Raw genomic sequence first — 21,513 nt, forward strand, 5'->3', positions numbered from 1 at the left:
ATGGAAGGCCACAATTATTTGACTAGTGGTTGGGTCCAGAAGCCGTGCGTCAAGGTGCTTGCTGACGGCCGTCGCGTCGTTCTCGGCAAGGTAAGTTATCGGCACTCTCTTCGTGCAGCCTTCGTACGGAAATAGTTGTTCGCTTAAGTCCTTTCGCAAACGCTGTCAGACGAAAGCGGTGACGGGATCTACAGTACGTGGTGCCGAGGTCTAACCCGCCTGCAACAGTGGCAGCAAATGTTTCACTGCGGCGACTAACGTGATCCGTAGCTGACTGCGTATCTTGGAAAAGTTGCTTCACGTGATTGATGGAGAAGAGTTTGCAAATGCTACTAAAGTAACGCGAGTGTGACAGGGACGCATCCGTTACCGCAGCAGTGAACTCGCAATGTAACATCAAATGCGTGCTGCAAGCGCCGAATGAAAAGCGACTGGTTGTGCCGTGTTTACAACAGGGGAGGTGTGCGGCTAAAGTCACCCACGCTCATTCGCTGCGCAACCGATTGGCTGTGCGCGGTTTTAGGAAAATATAATGGTTTGATAGCACTGCTTCCAAGGACCTTTTTTTGTTTTTTGTTTCAGGTGCGGCATTCGCAGGTGTTTTACGAGAATGCACTGGAGCCATGGCTTCTGGTTACTGAAGATGGAGCAGTGCTGGCTTCCAACTGCACCTGCATGGCAGGCCTGGGGGAGGCATGCTCCCACATTGCTGCAGTTCTTTTTTATGTGGAAGTTGTTGTAAGGCGACGCGATGGCAAAGTATGCACTGATGAAGAGAATAGCTGGCTCTCACCGTATGTGCAGCACCTAGAAGGCAAACGGTGTTCACAAGTAAGCTTCGCTTCAGCACGCCCCAAAAAAATTCAGATGGATGCTGGAGTGGAGACCCACCGAAGCAGGCGTCAACAGAAAGCAGCGTTAGAAGAAACAACGCCAGAAGAGTGGTCGATGTTCCTATCCATGTGCCACAAGAGCGACAGTCGACCTGCTCTTCTTTCTTTAGAGGAACCATATGCTACGGAGTTTGCCCCAGTGGCCCTTAAGTTCCCAAAGGCAGTGCAGACTAATCTCCACAAAGACGACGTATACCTGAAACCCAGGATGCCATGATGGACCACTGCATGGAGGTCATGAAAGCACTTGTGATCGAGCCAGAGGTATGTTTACTGTGATTTAAGTGCTGTAAACCTATGAGTGACGAGTGACATACACAAACTTGTGAACACTGAAAGCAACTTTTATTTATATGCGCATGATTTTCTTTACACTCGCAGGTGGCAAGGCTGGTTGAAGTGGAAACAAAAAACAAGGCAAAGTCAACAAAATCGTTCACATTCAGAGCAGGCCGAATCACCACCTCAAATGCAAAAGCGGTGTGCAAGACGTCAATACCAAGCCCGTCCATGTCCCTGTTGAACAAGATTTGCAGCCCGGAACACACAGTTTTGGGCCCCGCAGACTGCATGGGGCAAGGAGCATGAAGAAACGGCCAGGCAGGCATATGCTGCTGCCTCGGCCAGTATTCATTTAAATTTTCAATGTGCAACTGCTGGGCTACACATTTCAGTAGAGAAGCCGTTCCTAGCGGCTACACCTGACGGTCTCGTAACCTGTAGTTGCTGCGGTGAGGGAGTGCTAGAAGTTAAGTGCCCCTATAATGGACGCAATGGAACAGTCAAAGAGCTAGCCTTGTCCAAGTCTGCCTGCGTTTCCTTGACAGGTGGAAAACTGAGGCTGCGCACAGACCACTCGTACTACTACCAAGTACAGTTGCAAATGTTTGTTACACAAAGGAAGTACTGCGACTTTGTCCTGTGGACAGTGAGAGAGTTTGTCATGTTGCGTGTATATTATGACTCAGAGTTCAGCAGGGCAATGGCACAGCGATGCCAGCTCTACTTTGAACGTGTTGTTCTTCCAGAGCTCTGCTTTAATTATTGGACCAGCAACCGCAGTTGCGAAGCCGAGGCTGGTTGCACTGGCACATCAGGATCAGACGCAGAAAAAACAGACAGCTTATTCTGTTTTTCCTAACAGCCGGAGTCTGGAAAAATGATCAGCTGTGACAACGGCACGTGTAAATATAAATGGTTTCATTTTGCGTGCGTTGGCCTTAAAAGGGCACCTAGAGCAAAAAAAAGTGGTACTGCAGTGAATGCCAGAAAGTTGTAAATAAAGTGTGAACCAGGTGTGGCAACGGCACGTGTAAATATGTTTCACTTCGTTGTGAATAAGGCGTGAATCAGGTGTGGCAACGGCACGTATAATATGTTTCACTTCGTGTGTGCCAGCCTTAAAGCACCTAGGACAACAAGTACTGCACTGGATGCCGAAAAATTGCAAATAAAGTGATTTCTACTGAACTTGGCTGATTTGTGAAAAAAAGAAAAAAAACTTTTTAGTTTCCCACTACAGCAGGGGAATGAATGTCAGTTGTGCAATATTAAAGAAAAGGTATGCATGAATGCAAACATGGCACTACAGAAAGTACACTGTGCTGCTAATCAGCCAAATGGTACCAGGGAGTCGCTGAGATTTGCCAGTGCTGCACAAACAAATACAATTCTGTCAAGCACAGTGGGACCATCAGGATCACAACTTAGCACCTCCACAGGCATAGTGTGTTTCAGAATGAGGTACTTGTTCCGCAGCAGGCCGATTACCCTCTCCACATGTATGCGCACATTTGCCACTTTCTGGGTCTTTTCTACCTCGTAAGCAGAAAGCTGCGGTTTGCCTTTCGTAAATGCAGGCATCACCAAATTGGCACAGTGAATGCCAACTTCTGCAGACACTGTAAACCCCCTGTCCGCCAACACAATATCTCCTGGCAGCAGGTTGTCTAGCACACCGCAGTTTAAAGTTATGACTTTATCACTTGTGCGGCCACACCACCCACAAGAAATAAACGTCGTAACCCCCTGGGGTGCAATGCCAATCGGTAACTTAACGGTGTTATGATTTTTGTATTTGGACCAAGTCTGCGAACGTGGTAGCATAGAAGAAGGGCGCTTTATAAAGACTTCAAAACCGTCCAGGATCACAGCCACCTGGGTCCCAAAAGCTCTGCGGAAGGCCATTGGCATGGTCGACTGAAGGGCGTGTCGCTCTGATCACTTGACAGCATATCGCAGCCGCACAAAGGCAACGTCCAGCCACTTGTTCACCGCTCTTGATATCGTGTCCTCGGAGACGTGAAACCTGCAAGTAACAGTTTTAGCACACCATAACAAACAAGGTTACAGATCAAGTACCTGTAGGCTAAGTCTTGGAGGGGCACGTTGAGCCGGAGGCGAATCAGGAAGACGATCATCTCCTGAAACTTTGTGAGGGCATTGCGGCTAGTGTGGGACACGCTGACTTCTAAAAGAGTGTACAGTGCAAACAAGATGGTAAAGCTGGGCAGTCGTGTATGAAATTGGACCATGTCTGGTCTCTCTTTTAAGCAGTCCTCGGTGAGCATGTGCATGCTCAGCTTGTTTTTCGTGTCGACAACTTCAGCCAGGAGGCGGCAGTTCTCTTCCTCAAGACGTTTGATGTCGAGCATTGTCAGGTCAGTTGTTTGCCCAAAGTTGGCTTTCTCTGAAAAAAAAGCACAAAATTTTGAATTCACTGCGTAATCTTCCCTGGAATACAGAACTGACAGCAATGATTTACGTTAAGCTAACTCATAGTAGACCTAATGTGTGGTGCCACGGAAAATATACCGATAACACTGCACTGTTGCTGCCTTTGTGCTCCCTGGCCTTCAGCAACAGCAGCTCCGTCTTGGTGCAGCACTGGCGTCTCTCTATCAGCAGGGGTAGTACACTCTTCCTGGAACGGTTGTAGTGGGCCCGTAACATCATCTGCAGGCATGTGTGCCTGTGCACTTACAGGTTGAAGGGGACCTTGCTTTTTTTACCTCTGCAGCTAGCTGTTGTACCTGTAAACACACATTTTGGCTGCATAGTTAAAACATTGATTTTCAAGCATGCAGAACATAGCTAACCATTAGCAAAATTCTACCAGGAAGCCTGAAAAAAGAACGAGGAACTTCTCCGATGATGTCTAAATCAAGGTGTCAGATTGGTTGGGGGCTCTGGGGAGACAAGAAACATTTATTCAAGAGGGGAAATATGAACCAGCCATAACGCGTAGCAAAAACAATGTCGCAGGGAGGAAGCTGGCGAGGGTACTCGGATCGGATTACTTGCGCGAAAGGGTGACGAGAAACCCCACTGTGCCCGCCCGCATTTATTTTCCGTCCCGCGGACACAGTGAGCTGCGTTATCGCAACTTTCACGGGTAAAAAGAATCCAACAAAGAGCTTCAAACCAGGGAAATAAAACTAAGTTTATCGCTTACACTGTCCTAGCATATGCCGCAACGCTGAACAGAAACACTGACATACCTGGACAGAGAGCGATCGGCGTTCGCCGCTGGCCCGTGCCCCATATGCAGCGACGGCGCCCAGTCCGGGTCTTCCTCGGTCATAGCTTATGCTGGGCGACCTGTACAACATGTAGAGTGGTTGTTAAATTTGCGGGGCGGAGTTTGCGAGGCACTACGAGCCTCGCAAGCTCCACTCAAGTTGTCAACACGGTCGCTAGGTACGGGGCCTGTCGCCTCGCACTGCTTCCACCCATGGTTAAAAACCTCTTTGATATCGGGATGTTAATATTTAGAGCTACTTCGTACAGATTGTGAACACTTACCTGAAATAAAATGCCTACTGCAGACACGGTAGTGGTTCGCCGAAGGATTTACGTCTTTGCGGTTGATGCGCCGCAGCCACTCCGTTCTCCTTCGCGATGTGATTTCTTCAGTCTTCTTGCACTGGCTGCTTATGGCCTTCGGTATGCAAAAAAACTTGATCTCAGCGACATGTTCGTCGCCAGGCTTTTTTTCGTATGGCTGTTGCAGCCGAAAACAACACAATTCACCATGTCACCGCACTGTGATGGCTACGGCGGCCAGAACCAATACGGGCACGTACGGGCGAGTCGGGGACGACCGCACTAATGGCGTCCGAGCCGCTACGATGGCACCGCCACCTGGGAGCGCGGAGGCAGTGCAACCCTGCTGTTAGGTAATTGTATCGCCGCCTTTGTGACTGTGTTGCAACGCTACTTGAGATACATTCAAGCAGTGCTCAGAGATCTGTCTCAGTTTGGCGGGTGTTTGTTGACCCGCGAAGGTTTGCGTCGTCTCAAATGTGCGTTCGTGTTACGTGCCCAGGGAGTGCAGTTTTCTCCGCGCATGTGCCAGCTTGACGCGGTGGGCAAATCGGCTTCCTACGCAAGTTATGTCAACGCATCCTAAAAATGCATCATTGGCATTGGAGGCAAGTAAGACAGTAAAAAAAGGAAGTAGAAAAATAACTTAAAGTGGCCACTTTCGAGCGCTTCGAGCATACTGATGTCTGGCCTTCATCATCCTCGTTGCACTTTCAAAAGTGCCTTTTCGGCGCCAAGAAGTAACCAAGTGGTCCTGTTGCCTGGCCTGTTTTTAACTAATCTGAAATGTGATCGCTTCGAGTTTGTTTTGATCTAAAATTTTATTGTTTTGTGTCGTGTGTTTTATCAGGCGATATGCACCATCTAGCCCAACAGCATATATTACTGAAATGTGACATTAGTGCAAAATTTGTAAGATAATAGGAGTGGTTTTGTTGAAAACTTTTGTTTAGGTGTGGTGCAACCCTTTCATGTATGGTGCAGGGTGTTGCAACATATAAACTGTATACTGCAACACCCTATATATTTCTTATTAGAGGGCAGTACTATAACTGTAGATCTTTGTATAAAAACAGACTTTTTGATAGTTCCGCAGGCTGGGACCCTAGACCAGCGCCCTTCCCTTCTCCTCTCAAAACTGTACCTGCGGGCTGATCCGCAAATATGCGCAAGAGCACAGCACTGAATTCTGTTAGTACCGATTAGCGTCCTCTATGATCACTGCTTTTATTTTTTGCTTTATCTAAAGGTAGTCGGACGTACCCGCAAAATTTCTTAGAGATACGCCGGACGTATCGGCAAATCGTTTTAAATTTATGTTGGCGCACTGGACTGCTCTCGACCTTTTCAATTATCAACCACTAATTGTTTGCCACCCTAGCGAGCTGATCCAGGAGCTTTAAGCCACTTGAAACACCGGCCTGGTCATAATTATTCTAATGCCACGTGATCATCTTGTACAGTTGGATGCTTTCCATACAGTTCTGTCCAGACAGAACGCCAGCTGTCAGTAAAGTTCCGTCGAGGGGAAACGCAACTCATGGTGGGAGCAGTCTTTCTTGCTTTTACTCAACCGGCCAAGCCCTTTTGGCCCTCTGACAAGCCATAATCTCTGCTAATTATTATTCAGTACTAATAATTACAGTCGAACCTCATTATAACAAAGTAGTTTCGAGGCAGTAAATTAGGTTGTTGTACCCGATAGGCATTGTAATGGTAGAGGTAAAAGTTGGCTCTAACGAATCGGTAATCTGGCTAGTGGAAAAATCCTAGCCACAAAAACGCATTATTCTAGGCTTTGAACTTAATGTAAACGAGTTAATCCTTAGCTGTCTCCTTGTTGCATTTCAAACTAAATGGACCCAAACATGAGAACGTGAAAATACAACAGAGCAAAGTTCATTTGGCAGAACAGGCCTGCATTATTATTTATTTGAAGGATGTGATCTTTGTACGGTGGTTTTTCATAGCACCGAACAGGATAAAGGTTTCCGCAGTGACCACGCACAAAAGGGCCTTTTCTACTTCTGCAGTTTTGGGCGTGGGAGTTTTTCTTCATTACAGTGGATATCGCGTGCAGCCCTTGCAGTTCCACTTTCCGGCACTGAAATGATGCGTGACTAACCAAAGTTTGTATTTAGTTTGTTATAGCCGATAATTTGCTATATCAGTGTTTATTATAATAAGGTTCAACTGTAAAAATGATTGGACTAATTCTAGCTCAGTCCAAACGGAATTCCAAGCCGCTACCCATGCCCGCTTCACAACATGCAGCAACAGCAGTTTTTCTTGATATTCACTCAAACTGCCAAAATGCGTCTTCTCACGGGCTAGCCAGAGCCCCTGTTAATTATTAATCATTGTTATAACTGATGATTGGACTAACTCTGGCTTAATCCAGGTGGAACTTCAAAGCTGCTACCCTAAGCCCATTTCATAATACAAAGCAAGAGCTGTCTGCCATGATTTTACCCAACTGGCCAAACCGCTTCCATTCACTGACTAGCCTGAGCCATGGTTATTATTACAAACAGATGAGTGGACGTAACTCTTGCCATGGCTACGTCAGCCTTAGCTTCAGTGAGCAATAACCGTTTGGCCAGTTGTATAAAAATCAAGACCGACTGCTCTCACTACGTGAATTGCAAAGAGGGTATTAAGTATAGCTATTACAAAACGCTATCAACGGGCATGCACACACTAAAGGAAAACTTGTGAAGATTCAAATCCATCTGAGTTCAATCTAGTGCTCCAAACTACATTTACAAAATTTTGCGTGCAGCTTTCCCGCTCATGGCAGTCCTTTCGACGGTGATTACTGTGTACCTATTTAGCGAAATGTAAATTCTTTTGCGTAGCTAATATTGGGGTGAAAACGTGCTTTGTGCATAGGTTCAAGTCCGGCACTTTGCGTGACTAGGTTCCGGAACCATGAAAACTATCCCATAGAAATGCATGGGGAGTAAGATTTGACAGCGAATTACACAAAAAATATTCAGAATCCTGAAAATTATTTTACTGTTTTCATCTTCACGTTGACTTCTTGCTTTATGCCAAATATCACTTTCTTGAAGTGATTTTGCTAGGTTCATGAGAGGTCGGAATTTTGAGCGAGAAGGCTGGGTATGTCCGACGTATCCTTAAGAAATTTTGGGGGCATGTCTGCTGTGCCTTTAGAAAGTGTTTAATTTTCCGCCCCTCCCACCTACCGACACAAAGATCAACTTGCCAGAGCTTTTCCACTAGTTGACCTGCTCATTTTCTTCCATTAAATACTCTTATTGTTGCCCTGAATGCATGCACATTTTAGGTGAAAGATCGGTGTTTCTTACCCTGTTGCGTGGACAGCTTAAGTGCTTTAGCTGAACATTTTGCGTATGAGCGCTCATATTTTTTTCCCTTTACAGATTTTCGTTTTCTTGTGTAAGGCATATATATGAGTTCACAAGGCTGCTGTTCTTCGCCATTGTTGAATTTTCTTCATATGCAGGGTGTCCCTGTCGACGCTTGCTTCAGCGAAGGCCCGAGTGCCATCGTTGTGGCTCGTTTTATGAAAAGCAGAGCTAATTCGGTGTCCTAGATTAATTCATTCACAAGAAGCTACTGAGTGTTTTAAAATTATCGTTGAGGTTAATTCACAAGAAGCTACTGAGTGTTTTAAAAATATCTTTGAGGTGAGAGGTTTCAGCAGAGGTGGCATTCTCTCCTTGGGTCATTCCTTCCTCGCAACCTTGCATGCCGAAAAACAACTGCAGGGACCACACAGCTTCTCAGAACAGGCTTCAGTTTCTCAGTGCAGCATGGTGACCATCACTTTAGTTGGGACTTTAGAGATAAAGGGCAGCTATATATTTCTAGGGGCAAAGATTAGATGGACAGACAGGGTGTTGTAAACTTTTATTGAAGCAATAGAGGAATGCGGTGTGGTAGAAGAAGCTATGGGAAACGAGTGACCATCTTCATTCGATTGACTGTACGCGCCCGAGTTCAGGGCCCTCTGGTCTTTGAGCAGGTATTAGGAGAGATTTTTTCAATTGGTGCATTTATGTTTAGCAGCCATCTGCCTCTGACTGTAGCTGAACTGACACCAGATTCTCTAAAATATTGGTCGCCATTTTGAAGGAATGTGGTTTTGGTGCGCAAATGCATGTGTGCCTTGGTTGGAAGTCCCACAAAGGAGTGGAATATTGTAGAAATCGCACAGTACGTCTTGCTACTGTGCACGACTACTCGACCTTAACAAGACGGACAGATTATGTTTTATGATTATTATGTTTTATTATGTTTTATGATTATTATTATGTTTTATTGGCCAATCTTGGTTAATCTCTCGAAGTGGTATGCTTGAGGCTTCGCTGTCGCAACGACCTTTACTCCATCATTGTTGCTGTGAGTCTTACCTTCTTTTCTTTTATTGCAAGTGTTAACCATTGCCCCATCATGCGTTGTATCAGTAGCTTCTTGACGTAGTTTGAATGAGTCAAGGATATAAGGCGCGTTCGTAGCATTTGATTCTGTCTCAGTTTTGTGGCGCAGTGGGAAGAGCACCATGTGCCTCGCGTTCTGCCCACACGGTCGTGGGATCGAAACCAGGCGCCGCTAACTTTTATTGTTTTTACAGTGTAGGGGGAGGGGTGTGGACGGTCAAGTCCGTATGGAGGGACAGAACGAGTGAATGAGATGAGGTCGCATCTAAAATGCACCCTGATTCTCCTGCTCCTCCATATGATTCCCTAACCAAGGAAAACGTGCCCATTATGCCACAACATAAAAATTACAGCCATAATTTTACAGAATTCAGGCCCTGATGTCTGGTGTTCCATTGCTGTGCCCTGTAAATGTGAAAGCACTGCTTGACTCGGTAGGCTGAAATCCGGCATCGCAACAGAGAAATGGGGGGAAAATGGATTACAGCCTGGTCACACACACAATGCACCCATGATCTTTCACAGATCTCCAAGTACTACACTGGACATCAGCTCATACCGTCAGGCTCAATTGTTATTACCATTAATAAGAATACGTGTAATTATTAAGCAGTTTTTTACCACACAACATATAGCGAAGTAGATGGTGCCGTGACTTCATTGTTATGTCCAATGATGTTATAAGTGGGTTCGATTGTATGTATAATGTTCCTGTGGGTTGTTTTTATTGCTTCGAATTAATCTTTGGCTGGTACAACTCCTTATTTTTTCTCTCCAAAACAGACTTATTGCTGCTCCCAAACAGTCAAAAATGGCTGGGGCCAACCACATCAGTGGGTTCCAGTTGCTTTGAGGCCTCTGGACAGTTTGGAAGGTACCCCAGAGCTTGCGACATGTGGGTAAACCTCCCAGCCAATGCGCGATCCAGCTCATCCCTGCCTGCCAGCCAGTTGGCATGGCATCTGCATGCAGCGCCGTGTGCCTGCAGGCCATTCATTCAGCAACGGGACTTGGAGCACTTTTCCTCACTTTCCACACTGCCGCCTTCAGCTGCAGTAGCCTCTGGTCCAGCTTGACATTGGTGAAGTGGCACAGTGAACCAGATCCTGGAACAGATCTACCCCCTCCACCAGCTCCACCATGGCAAGGCACTTGCAGAACTGGACCCCGTAGGCGACATGGTGCTGTGTGGTATGCATGGCTGGCTTCCTGAGTGGTGTAATGTGCAGTGGTTAATAAAGTTCTCATAAACGTGAAGTCTCAGCTGCAGAAAGTGAAGACACACCGTGGATGAATTCTCTGAGACGCTGCTCTGTAACCAACATGGGCTGGGCCTCATGCAATTTGCCCACAGTGAGGGAGCACATGTGACCTAACCCTTGTTGTAGCTATCTTGCAGCTGTCACTAGAAGCATTTATAAGGAATAACACTTAAAGAAGTCGGAAAGTTAATCACGAGCCTCACTCGTTGCGGCCAATGCTGTTCTTCTCGGCACCAAAGGTGAGTTTACGATCAATAATCAGTTCTAGTACCAAGGGCCCTTCAGAACTTTGGAAACAAAATCCTGTTTGGCAAATGTAACAAAAATGGTGCCAAACACGAGGAATGATGGCGGTGGCATTTTATCTAAAAAAGCAGCTTTTTTGCAATACTCAGGGCAGCAACGTCTGCTGAACACGTCGAATTTGTCACCGCGAGTGAGTCCGACTTCCTCTGTGACTGCACAATGGCTTGAGACAATGACAAGAGCGACTATAATCATAAAGATGCACTAGGTAATGCTGGTGAGTAACTATGCATAAGTAATGCAAACCTACTGCTCCCTTTTTGTTTGGTGTCCGGCAGGCATTGAGGCAGAGCTTCCCTTCATAAAAGTTTTTTCTTCACATTTTTAAGTTAATTCCAAGCTGAAACCCATCTTTTCAAATCATACTGCAAAAAAATACGAATAAAGAAAATTTTGAGAATTGAATGTTTTTTTAGAAGGCTGTGGCTAGCGTTCCGTCCAGAGGGAACGGAGCGCTGCGGGTTATCCTTCCGTCCAGACGGAATACAACTGAGAGCTTAGCGTTCCGTCCAGACGGAGTCAGAGTGAAATTTGTACAGTTCCGTCCAGACGAAAGCAAAACCGGCTGACTAGACGCCATGCTCAGTCTTCAGATTTATGTAGAGGTTGCGCCTCGGATAATGGAACTGATGTACCGGGTTCGATTTCCCCCGGACATGCTTAATTTATTATGTATTTTTGCGTGGTTGTGCCAGCGTTTTGTAACCGCTAACTTCGCGCCCACTTTACAATTGACGCGGTGAGAGCAGTCGGTCTTGATTTTGCACTCAACCGGCCGCTCCGTTACCGCTCACTAGAGCCAAGGCCAACGTATCCATCGCCAGAGTTCCGGTCATCTATAGTCCGTAATGGTGATTACTAATTAACGGTTGTTCTGGCTAGTCAATGAGCGGAAGCGGTTCGTTCGGCTGGGTTCGTTCAAGAAAGGCTGCTCTCGCTGCTTGTTGTGAAGCGGACGTACTCGAGGTAGTTGCATGGAGTTCTGTTTGACGGAGTTAGAGTTAGACCGATCGCCTTTCTTAAGTTTTGTTGATTTCTACCCAACCGGTCTAATCGCTTCCGCTCATTGACTAGCCAGAGTCATTTTATTAATAATCATTCTCAATGATTACAGATGATCGGCCGTCAAACGAACCACCAAGCTCGACCACTTCCGCTTGACAGCGAGCAGCGAGAGTAGTTTTTCTTGATATTTACCCAGCCGAACTAAACGCTTCCACTCATTGACTAGCCAGAATAACCGTTAATTAGTAATGCCCATTACGAACTACAGATTATAAGAACTCTGGTGATGGATACGTCGCCAGACGTAGCGGAGCGGCAGCGGTAGACGTAGCGTTAGCGGAGCGGCCGGTTGAGTGCAAAATCAATACCGACTGCTCTCACCGCGTCAATCGTAAAGTGGGCGCGAAGTTAGCTGTTACAAAACGCTGCACAACCACGAAAAAAAATAATAAAAAAAAGCATGCCCGGGGTGAATCGAACCCGGTAAATTAGTGCTATTATCCGAGACACAACCTCTACACCAAATCTGAAGATTGAGCATAGCGTCTAATCAGCCGGTTTTGCTTTCGTCTTGACAGAACTGTAGAAATTTCACGCCGGCTACGTCTGGACGGAACGCTAGCCACAGCCTTTTTAGAAACAATGTGGAGGTGCGAGATCCAAACTTGGGAATGGGGAATAGAAAAGTAATTGGGCTATATACCTAAAAGCATGTAACGATAGAAAAGTGAAGCCTTCAGAGATTTGGGTGCACCCATTGTTGTGAAGGAGAAGGTAAGGCTTGGAAGAGTTCGGGCGATGCAGTTGTCCCTAGTTGACAAGGCAGTGACAGTGCAGTACAGCTGCTCAACGTCGCCAAGAAAGAATCATCATGAATATGAAGCTTGAGCAAGGGCCAAATCTTCGCTGGTTTGATAGAAACGTGGTAGTTGGGACAACCGCTAATGACAGGTGTAGAGATTGGGTAGGACACCGCAATGAGATCTGGCAACTGGCACCCTATGCCACTGCCCTTCCATGGTGTTGCCTAGAAGACACATGGAAGGTTCTGCGACCGGCAGCATCAGGTACAACACTGGTGCCTAACGTCGTATCTGCACTGGATTTGTTGCAGCGTTTTCTGCCTCATCATCTCATCCCAAATGTGCATGTAGCACAAAAAATGCGCTGTAGTGCAGTATTGCATCAAAATTCTGCGACAGGCCCTTGCAATACTTGCAAATTAGGTAAGAACACTAGAGAAACCGAACTTGACTGTGCGCCTGCCCCTCTCAATTTCAAACATTTCACCAAAGACGAAAAAAGAAAATGCGCGTCGCTAACCTTTTCGATCTCGGCTGCTAAAGACAATATACCATTTATTGTTCGTGTAGTTAATACTGGTTAGACTAAAATGTGTGCAGGTTCACTCCCCCTTGCTGGTTTACAAGTTTCCCTGTCCCTCGGTAGATATCCACAAATATAATGGTCCTCTGCATACATACATTAGCTATAGTTGGTTCTGCCATATTGAACGCAATGAGACGACGGCGGTGCTTCCTTGGCGAAAACAACCTGCCAAATTCTAACCTTTATTACTAAAAATATTTCCTATCAAATATACATATTTTGATTCAGCAAGCTGACACCAAAACCACAAAAGTTTGATACATCTTTCACATTCCAAAGTTTCTTCTATTTAATCCTACCTAACTGTGGCTTTAAAACGTTGAGAAGTTTATGTTCTGCAAAAATTTCCTCCCCACATTTCGTGTCTCTAAAAGACATATGGTAAACAAAACACTCACAGAATGTAAAATTAATATGTACCACTGATTTTCCTCACCACAGTATCTTTCACGTGCCTGCGGTACTCGCATAAAGTATCAAGCGCTCTATTTCTAGAAATATGCATATTTGAATGAGCAGCACTTAACCGCTGAACACGCTGGTTCTCCGAGAACTGCTCATCGGTCGCGTATGATAGAGCCCAGAAAAACTACAGGGGTAGAGATTTTCCCAGTGGACCAACATCAGAATGCCTACCGGAATTCCAAAATAGAAAAAAAGTAAACGGCGGAAACAAGTCAGCTTCAACCCTGAACTCACCGAAACACAATTCAAGAATTCAACCAAGAACAACTCGACGTGTGGCCCCGCGGATACCACATGTTTACAACGTGTTTTTAAAATTAATTGCTGCAACTAACAAACTATTGAGCTCACATATTAGCCTAAAGCTATGCGGGCAGCTTGACAATGCTAAGCTTGAAGTATGCCAACAGAGACCAGAGTGATTCGAAAGGAACAGCGCAAGCCGCGCTGGTCGCGAAGCAGGCAAAGCGGGCGAAGGCTCAAAGGCAAGATCAAAGGCGTGCGAACAATTTTTATTTTTTTTTTGGCACGCGGCATGCGAACTAAAAATAAAAAGTGTTCCCACGCGGCGTGAGAACAAAAATAAAAATTGTACCCATGGGGCGTGCGAATAGGGACACCAAGCGGGCAGCGGTGTGGGAAGGAAGGGCGTCTGGCAGGGACTGGGACTCGGGAGGCTAGGGGTTTTTTCTGGTGTGCGTCCGGACGCGGACTAAGAGTGAGCTCCATGGGAGTAAGGCGTTCTTTCACGCAACCGCAGTGTGCCTCATACCTTAGCATGCCGTAGAGACGAGACTAGTCCCACAATATGTACGGGTAACTATAAATAGCCAAAATACGTTTGAACTTTTCGTATTCCAAATTGTCATTTACAAGTTCTGAAATCTGCTGACGCAGTTGTACATTCTTAGTAACGAGATGTACCTAAGCTTTTGTGCACAAGGAACGCGTCCACGGTATAAAAGTACGGACCCCATGCAGTTGAGGGCAGGGTGATTTAATGAAACCTGTTGATGCAGTTGGGCTTAGATTTGTTGCACAAACCTGAAATCCCGCAAAACGCATTTCATTTTTATAAGCACACATTGTACCAGGCATGCGGAAACCAAAAACAGTAAGAAAAAATGGTTTCGAATAGCGACAGGTACTCAAGAAATTTACAGGCTCAAATTCCTAACCTACTCACCAGACTGATATGTGACCTTAACAACTTGCGCTTACATATTTTTTATTTATTTACTTATAATGCAATTGCAGTTACAGCAATTTCAGCAGGGCGATTACATATATATGTTTGCTCTACAATGTTGCAACTCTAGATTATATACAACAAAACAAACAAAGCCAAACAGAACAGCAACATATCAATAATCAGGAAAAATGTGCTGCAAATAGCATTGAGGCTGCCGGCAAGACTTCGTTATTAGTTTTATTTTTTTATTTCTTTATTTTGAACGTTCTGCAGGCCATGTAATACCGATCAGAGGGGCATAAGGTGCTAACAATATCAACGATACAATAATGCAAACAGCAAAAAGCCGAAAAAACCAAAGCAAGTATAAAACAGTGTTTGCTAGGCGCAACTAAACTGGCCCAACTAAACGTTGGCTTGTAATAAACCACGGAAGTTTACAAAATATTTGGGTATATTGTTCCAATCAATATTTGTGCAAGGGAAAAAAACTTTAAACAGGTTGGTCGAAGCGAACATTGCCGTTAAGGACATAGGATGGTAATAAAGAGTACGAAGAGTAAAAAGGGGTTTGAAGAAGGATTTCAGTACAAAGCAACTTTGAGGTGATAAAATAAATACAACAATTTTAGCCAGAGAAACTGTCTTCTGGAATCCAGGGTTTGAATTCCGCTGATATGCATCAGCTCAGAAACCGAATCTTTGTTACGAAATTTAGAATAAACAAACCGTACAGCTCTTCTTTGATTCTTTTCTAACAAGTCGATATGTTTTGTTGTGTGAGTGCTTCAAACAGCGCAAGCATATTCCCGTTTAGTTGTAAACAGCGCTGTGTATGCCAGTAATTTAACATTAGGTGGAGTGCCTCGAAGCTGATGCCGAAATAAACATAATTTACGAAAGGCAGAGGAAGAAACATTAGTAACATGCCAATTACAGCTTAGATTATTTGTTAAAGATATGCCCAAATGTTTATATTCCTGTACTTGCTTTAATGGATTTCCTGCGAGAGAGTACGAAAATTAGTAAGCGTCCTGTTTTCCTGTGATGCAAAGGGAGACAGTTTTTTCTGGGTTTAATACCACGCCCCATTCAAGGCTTCTGGAGAGGAGGCGAAAGGAAGGTTGTTCATTCCACTGACTTACGGTGCCCGGGAAAAAAGGAATATTTGAAGCGGTCGTTTCGCTAACAAAAAAGGGTTATTGTCAGTTGATGCCTTTGACGGGTGGCGCATCCAGATGAATATGAAATGAATCCTCCTTAATAAATTTGTAAAGAAATTTTAGTCTAATTAACAATTTATTTGGGGGAAGTGACGGTAACTTTGCACGTTCTAAGAGTTCAGTTACATATTCCTTTGCGAAACGAAGGGGAGGCTGAGATAAAGGCGCATACGGCCTGACAGAGGCCTCAGCCACCCGATTAACAGTGTCAGCAGCAAAAGAGATATCCATAAATATAAACAAGTTTAACCGTAATACGCAGTCATACCAGCACGGTAGTGCACAAGCAGAGTTACTAATACATTTCCTAGGTATTATACAAATGATAGGTGTACAAAGGCACACAATGATCAAAGTATACACGCAAACATTGCGATTCGCCGCATTAATATTAAACGATTATACAACTACATCACAAGTACGTAATAATGTATTTTAGTTTGTAAATGCTCTTAACTTGTTCCTTCAGGGGAACATATTCACATACACATGTTCACATATACTTTGCACATAAGCTTTAATGACATGTCATCATTGTACACTAACAATTGAATAAATAAGTGGAAGTGGACACAGGGGTAACTTTTTAATTGATCACAAGAGGTCATCCCTCTACAATGACCGCATTGCTGGTTTTTAGATGACCCTGGTAAAAATACAGTCAGAACACTGTGTACGAAACCCCATTGTACAAATTTCCCGATATAACGAACAAATTCTGGTTTTCCCGTAGGTGCCTTTACGGCTCATGGTTTTTGGACTCGAAATAACGAAATAGATTCAGTGCCATTCCCTATTTAAAGAAGTATTTCGAGTTCCACAAGCCCTCAACACAAGCATGCAAAAATGAGCAGTAGCTTAGCTCGGCTGTGCCAGGATATACGTAGCGTGAGCTAAGGTTCAGCCGGTTATTCTTAGCTTTCCTGGTTGTCTAGGATTAGCTGATGATGCTTACTGCTGCTAAAACGATTTCCAATGTGTATCAGACACAACCGTTAAGCGTCGAATGTACGCGGTAGGTCTCAAATCCAGAACGCAAGAGATACACAACGCGCTACAGTAAGTGAAGTACGGCGGGTTTCACAGCAAAGCAAGCTCGGCGCGCTGCCGAGCCTTAGCAGAACACACGAAGACCGGCCTCCAAGCCCTTGTGCGCTTGCGCCACGTGGCTTCGATGCGTGGCCGTAGATTGTGTGCTAGCGCTGCGCGGAGCACGGCCACGCTGCTCCGTCTTCGTACCACGAGTGGACGGCCCTGTACATCTATCTGTGGCCGCTCGTACAGCCGCGAGGCTTAAAACACGCTGTCCGGCAACAAATCGGAAACACGCTATGTTTCGCAAAGCTTCGCTACCTTTGTCTTACGGGTTAGTTTGAGCATCTTTCGTTTTTTACCACGAAATAAATTCGTCTCCCATAGGATTCTGGGCAATCTATCGTTATAATTTTCACCGCTGACTTTAAGCGCATTGCTATATTATCGGCAGGCGAGCGCCGCGGCCGTCGCAATTGCGATGTCATAGCACCTGTTAGGGTGCGCCTCATTCAGACATCGAATTTCCAGAATCAACAACTTGTAAAATTGCAGTAGTGATTTTACGAAGTTCTCCATTTAACGAAGCAACTCGCGGTTCAGGGTGACTTTGTAAGTTCCGGTTTTCACTATATTCATCTCTTTCAGCCAAAACGAAAGAAGGTGATTAAGTTGAAAACTAACGCTGACTATGCAATGAAATTTGGCTAGTGAATTTAACTGCCCCTGGATTTAATAATCGCGCATTGCGGCTGTTCAGTGCTTATTTTGGGATTCTCGGGGCCGTGTACTCTAAACAGGCATTAATTTTGTTTAGGTGAAAGATTCTATGATGTTTCGGCTGACTGAAGTTGCTGTGATGCGGATCAATACGCGATATGCTCCCGTCATTCGGCGCTTGAGCAAAACGACGCCAGCGAAAGGTGTCGCGGAAACTGATTCCGGGATTCTGCGAAATAGTTATGTGCAAATGTTTTCTGGAAGTACTTGCTGGCATCGGGTAACCATGCAATTCGGTGGTGCTGCTGTCTCGGCACCACCAGTAATCGACAGCACTTTACGCGTTTTTGAATCCGGACGCTTTCGAGGTCGCAATAACTCCTTTACGGCTCTTCGAATCCGTAGTCTCTTGCTTAGCAGTACATTCCTTGAGCGGTATTCTTAGCTGTTGTAGAATGTGCAAGAGGTATCACCGGTAGTTTATAGGAGTTGTGCATGTTGAGATGTTTCAGCATCTCCTTAAGCCACTTTTGGCAGTTATTCCAAATGAGATCGTAGGGACCACTCTTCTCCAAACTTTTCACAGTCTCTTTCACGGACTCTTTTGAAAAGTTCCGCTGCCCAAGGCGTCTCTGAAACAAAGCCGAGACGTATTATTGATTGCTGTCAGTAGCACGGTAGGAGTGATAGTGCGTTGAAAACTCGTTCAGATTAGCGAAAAGAGTTCGGATTAGTGAATACTGCATCCTGGATTAGTGGAACGCCTTTCGTGCTTTGCGGAGTTCTTAGAACGAAGGAAAGTGCCGGTATCCATTTATTTTTCTCTTTTACGCGTGTCGTTGCAGGCAACTTCCTCCTGCGGTTGGCTCTTTTTTACAACGTTTAGCAAACGTTGGTGTTTGCTTCCTTCTTACATTTATTTGTTGATCAGCATATTACGCATTATACAAGCTTTCTAAGGCAGTTTTTAAATCTTCAAACGGAATTGAAAGCAGAACTTTCGAAGTTGGAAAAAAGAAAGGGCGGCAAAATTCAGACGGAAAGAACGCTTTATTAAAGATTCAAAGCCATTTCACCAAGCGGATATCGATGACTAGAGCAACAAAAGAACCAATTTCACTAACTTGCTACGGTCCCAGCTGCTTTGCTCTCGCTATAATATACACTGATCAGCATACTCCCAACTGCGCACATATTCTTAGATTATATCAAATTAACGCATGCACGGCCTTGTTGTGGTCGGTCGGGCAGCATTGGTGGGCCGTCTCAAGCAAATTATCTCGAACACAAAACGCGCGGACCACTCCTGCTTCGTTTTCAACATATTTACTTAGAAATATCAACTACGACAACGGGGTAGTGTCTTTACAACTGACCAATAGTCCCAGCAGAAAACTAGGGTACTTAAGCTCTAATTAATTGCTCATAATACGAAAAGAATAATGCCCAGTCGAACGCGCGGGACGGTGTTCTTGTGCACCGCAAAGTATGGGCTTAAAGTAAACAAGAACTGCAAAAAATAGGTTGGCTTTCGACACAATTTATCTGAACTAATCGGGCCTTACTTACCTTTCTCGGAAATCTTTCGTGGAATTTCTCGATACCCATCGGCCTGCATCGTCCAGTAAGCTGGCCTTCGTGGTTTACAGCATCGCACACGAGAACCTCATCTTGATACTCGAACGCCATCATCCAGTGCTGGCAACAACCCGAGATAGAGGTACATGATGGGCTGCACTTTTCCTTGTTCTTGCTGGTTTTGGTCCAGAAGTACACAGTGCAACGGTCTGGATTGCGAGCATCTGGAATAAATTCGAAATTTGCAGCCATTGCTGGAATATCGATCAAAGATTCGTGGAGTGGCCTACCCGACAGTGTGTATCTGGGCCGCGTACATGAGAGGTACAGTTATATGCGGAATTATGAGTGGGACTTAGCACTGCTCATCTACGATAGCATGTGGACCTGTATAAAAATCAACGACGTTAGTACACTGTACTAGAACCTTCGTGGGAGGCCCAATGCTGTGGATATCTTCGTCTTTCTCTCTTGATGTCAGTTATAAGCATTTGACCAACTGTCTCACCAAATATATTTTAAAAACAAGACACATCAGAAAGTTTGCATCGCATGAACTTTCTAATGAATTATTTTTGACAGAAACCGTTTACAAACGTGCAATAAAACAGTGCACCTTAAAATTTGTGGAAGACCTCAAATTTTAGCAGTATGGCTGTTTAGGCCGAACTAAAAAACGTCGAAAACTCAAAAAAAAAACTGTGGTTAGGAAGGCTCCGAAAATAGAAGCCGGGACCTTTACGCCGTGGACCCGACAACGTAACCGTTGAGCAGGCACAAAGGCCCGAGAAATACGCGATTAAAAGCGGCGGTAATCAATAACATGTGCACCCAGAAGGAAAAAAAGAACGCTCGTAGGGGTCGAAATCGAACCTAAGTCCCTCGCACGGTGTAAGAATTTATTCAGGCGTTGACACTGACCGGCTGCTGCGGGGCAAACGTGATCAGATCGTCTCAGTCAAGATGTCCGGGTGCCTTTAACAAATACACTACTACTACAAAAAAAGAAACAGGAAGCGAACTCTCCTTACCGCAAACTAGCGGTCTCCATTGTGAGAGTGAGAGTTTAATGATGCTGACGAGGTCTGTCCAGCAGATAGTCTAACATGCTACATCAGGTGAATAATAAAACAAGTGAAACGAAAAACTCTGACATGAGGCTTGTGGGCAGAGTTCAGTAGTTCGTGGTAAAAATAAACGAAGTGGTAAAACACACCGGAGAAATGTTCCAACGCACTGAAAAAATGTTCGCATTAAATTTTAGCAGAGTTCAGGCACCGCGGAGTGACCACACGTGGCCATGAGTTCAGTATGTCAGGTTAAAAATAAAAAAAGTGGTAAACACGCACAGGAGAAATGTTCACTTTCAATTTGAGCACAGTTCAGGAAACTACAGAACGACCACAGCGAGTATCGCCAGTCCAGAGCTAGCATAGCAGCCAATGTGAACACAACCCCGATACGTTCACTGGGGCACCACGTAAAGTTTGAGATTGGAAAAGGGATGGACACGGTTTCTAGCACACTGCGCATCAATGATCGGCACTGATAAAGAATGTTACCTAGGCCTGAACTGCAAAGGAAGCTTAGGAAGGCCTTCGATGCACGTGAAGCCATCTTTGCACCTGACCAGGGGCCAAGCAAGTCATTCAACGCAAGACGCGATGTGGGGAGCCTGCGCGAAGTCACTAAGAAGGAGCGTCTGGGTTCCTCAAATTGTTTACCCACACATAACACATAGTAAATATCTTCGGGACAGTCACAGTCTGGACGGAAGGGAGAGCTGGTCTGCTGAAGCTTGAAACGAAAAAGGCCAGTGTAGGCCAGTGTAGGCGACGTTCAGGCGTATGCGGTGTATTACGGCTGCATCGTTTTTTGTGAGATCAGGTGGCAACTTGAAAGTACATTCTCGGTCGGCAGTTGTAGAGCGGAGTGTAGCGGCGTAATAGATCAGCCCATATTGAAAGCTATAACTTCCGCGCAACGCGACACGCAAGTGAGGCCGCATCCTTCCTGGAGAACAGTATGGGCGGAGTAGGCACTCGGTGATTGTGAGCTGAGGGAGCTGTAGCGTCTGCTGTGCAATTACCTGATACACCACAATGAGCCGGTATCCACTGTACTTCGACAAAATGGTGAGCACTGCCTGCTTGGTGATGTAAAAACTGCATGTCCTAGACTAGCTGTTCAGTAGGA

At 45.2% G+C, this 21,513-nt stretch overlaps 1 long non-coding RNA gene and 2 pseudogenes across 1 annotated transcript in view; 1 reads left to right on the forward strand and 2 right to left on the reverse strand.

Moving 5' to 3' along the window:
- LOC144139468 (uncharacterized) lies at positions 1-2,183 on the forward strand (annotated as a pseudogene).
- A 321-nt stretch (positions 2,184-2,504) lies between these two features.
- Positions 2,505-3,547, reverse strand: LOC144139952 (uncharacterized; annotated as a pseudogene).
- Positions 3,548-14,631: 11,084 nt separating this feature from the next.
- The window catches only part of LOC144138762 (uncharacterized), a 43,328-nt gene continuing 36,446 nt past the window's right edge, over positions 14,632-21,513 (reverse strand). Inside the window, exons 5-6 of the long non-coding RNA XR_013315964.1 lie at positions 19,309-19,541; positions 14,632-18,371 (exon numbers count right to left, since the gene is read on the reverse strand). This is a non-coding gene — a long non-coding RNA (uncharacterized LOC144138762). The remainder of the gene's footprint in view (positions 18,372-19,308; positions 19,542-21,513) is intronic.

The sequence above is a fragment of the Haemaphysalis longicornis genome, unplaced genomic scaffold (assembly GCF_048455015.1).
Source record: "Haemaphysalis longicornis isolate Haplotype H1 unplaced genomic scaffold, Haemaphysalis longicornis Haplotype H1 scaffold_5, whole genome shotgun sequence".
Classification (NCBI taxonomy): domain Eukaryota; kingdom Metazoa; phylum Arthropoda; class Arachnida; order Ixodida; family Ixodidae; genus Haemaphysalis; species Haemaphysalis longicornis.